At 34.4% G+C, this 2,779-nt stretch overlaps 1 long non-coding RNA gene across 1 annotated transcript in view; it reads left to right on the forward strand.

The window, feature by feature from the left end:
- Positions 1–227: 227 nt before the first annotated feature.
- The window catches only part of LOC107653229 (uncharacterized), a 15,822-nt gene continuing 13,270 nt past the window's right edge, over positions 228–2,779 (forward strand). Inside the window, exon 1 of the long non-coding RNA XR_001630198.1 lies at positions 228–238. This is a non-coding gene — a long non-coding RNA (uncharacterized LOC107653229). The remainder of the gene's footprint in view (positions 239–2,779) is intronic.

Here is a 2,779-nt window from a genome sequence, read left to right on the forward strand (position 1 = left end):
GGTCAGAGCAGCGTTTCATAGCTCAGGGATGGATGGTACTCTTCAACCCCTGGACTGAAAGCTCAGTGCAGGCACACAGATGAACTTTACCATGAGAACAAATGAGCTCTCATCCACAAGTCAAGCATACAAAAGCAGTTCTCCACATCTGCACTGAAAGCAAGAAAGAGATGCAGTGAGACAAAAAGATACAGACAGAAAGACTAAAATCAATAACTGATAAAATCACATATATACAGTATATATATATATATATATATATATATATATATACAATTTTAAATGTTGCTTTAAAAAAAACTAAAACCAAAATAAAAATAATACAAATGATAGAAATAAGCTAAATATAAATATTTTAAAAACTAATAAAAATGACAAAAGCGTATTAAACGATTAGCAAAACTTAAAGTACAATTAAAATAAAAATCGAAAATATAAAAAAGTCAAAATACTAATACTATAATAGCAAATTAATAATAAAGAGTAATGTACCACAAATTGTTGCTTGACTATACTTGATCAGAAACTGTACCATATTCAGTAATAGCATGAAAGTGTAAGTTCAAAGTTGTATTTGTCAAATAAATTCATAACTCATAGCTGCAGTACTTGTGGGCAGTGAAATGGACTATAAATGTGCCTCTGCTGCTAGATTTAGCAGTAAACTTTAGCTGGCATCCCTTTGGCTTCTCTGGAGCATTTATGATTCAGCAGCATGGACCGGATCTGCTCAGATCGTGTGTCAGATGACCCATAGCAGAGAACAACAAGTCCCTGGATATGCCAAAGATTGTGAAGTTCATGGAACGGAATCTAAAATATATTCAAGAGGTTTGTTTGTGGCATATGCACATATGGACATTGTAATGTATAACAGTGATTTAGGATTCAGTCAGAATATTTTCACCAATGCCAGCGGAGCCATCCTGGTATAACTCTTGAATTGAATTAAAGTAGTTAGATTGTCAAATTGTTACATAACCTTTACTTTAAATTGACTTAAAGGAATGTTCTAGATTAAAGAAATAGTTCACCAAAAATGAAAATTTGCAATACATTTACTCACCCTCAAGCCATCCAAGATGATGATGAGTTTGTTTCTTCATTGGAACAGATTTGGAGAAATTTAACATTACATCACTTGTTCACCAATGGATGTCCTGCAGTCAATGGGTGCCATCAGAATGAGAGTCCAAACAGCTAATTAAAACATCACAATAATTCACAAGTAATCCACACCACTCAATCTTTAACATCTAACATCTTCTGACGTGAAACACTACATATTTGTACTAAACGAATCATTTTAATTTCTAAACATTGCTTCTGGCTAAAATAATAAAGTCTGTAATCCATGATGCTGCTTTCTTCAGTTCAAGTTTACTACATTTTCAAAACCACTATGTGGCTACATGCTTAAAACACTGTGTATTTTAACACTTATTCTACGTAGTGCAGTGCCATGCCTCATAGACTCCCATTATAAGTGCATTACTGCAAATATCATTTTTGTTTGTTTTCACGAACTGATGGATGAGCTGAAATTATCTTTTGCGGCAGATAAAGCTTCACTTGTATTAAACCTGGAACAGTCTTTTAACTTTGATTCAGGCAGAGAGATGTAATGTGTCACCATTACATAAGTGCTATAAGTCACCATTTTCACCTGTAAACAACTGAATTGATCTTATCTGTGTTAAACATCTGTGCATCTGAATCAAGTCTATACCATCTTCAAAGGGAGAAGAGAGAGAGACAGGCTGACATATGGAAAGAGAGTTGAGGTGAGGTGCATCACATCATCCTCACATTGATACACACCTTATTTATAAAAGACTTTTACACTGTGTCTAAACTTAAACGTTCCCGTTATAATCACACTTTTGCAGTGAAGACAGTCTTGTTGATTATAACCAAGGTGTTCTAGTCTGGACACGTCATTTGCTTGCAATGCAGACGGGATGTTACTCTGTGCACATAGAGCTGTTCAGACGTGACGTCAGTTTGTAGGCCGACACAGAAGGCTAGTTCACCTAGTGTTCCCTCAGGAACTTCTAATGGGTTTTTAGAGTAGTGGTTTTGAATTTGTGAGTAAAATAAAGTTTGTGGTTCACATGACTTTAAAAGACTTTCCCGTTTCATTCTAGAACATCAATTACACACAGTCCTCAAGATGTGGTTCTCGAAACCACGGTGTGCTTTAAAACAGAAGTTCTTAACAAGTAGCTTGTGCTATACGTACTTGATGAATCAATTTGTTGCATTTTGTTATATACTTACGTTTATATATATATATATATATATATATATATATACACAGTGCCATGAAATGGCTTTTGCCCCCTTCCTGTTTTTTTGTTTAGTTTTGTTTTGCATATTTGTCACACTTAAAAGATTCAGATCATCAAACAAATTTTAATATTACACAAAGATAATGCAAGTAAATACAAAATGCATTTTTTAAATGATGATTTCATTCTGTTTCATTTCATTTCATTTCATTCTCAAAGTGGGAAAAAAGCTGTCCAAACCTACCTGGCCCTAGGTGAAAAATGAATTGCCCACTCCTGTTAAATCATGAACGAACTGTGATTAACCACATTATTTTAGAAAGCCGAGTTAAAATTCACAAGCCACACCCAGGCCTGATTACTGACAGAAATCACTTGAATAGAACCTGTCTGACAAAGTGAAGCATGCTTAAAAAGCAACACATCATGCCGCAATCTAAAGAAATTCAAGAACAGACACTCTCAGAAAAAAAGGTACAAAAGTTGAC

The sequence above is a fragment of the Sinocyclocheilus anshuiensis genome, unplaced genomic scaffold, assembly GCF_001515605.1.
Source record: "Sinocyclocheilus anshuiensis isolate Anshui unplaced genomic scaffold, SAMN03320099.WGS_v1.1 scaffold117, whole genome shotgun sequence".
NCBI classification, from domain to species: Eukaryota; Metazoa; Chordata; class Actinopteri; order Cypriniformes; family Cyprinidae; genus Sinocyclocheilus; species Sinocyclocheilus anshuiensis.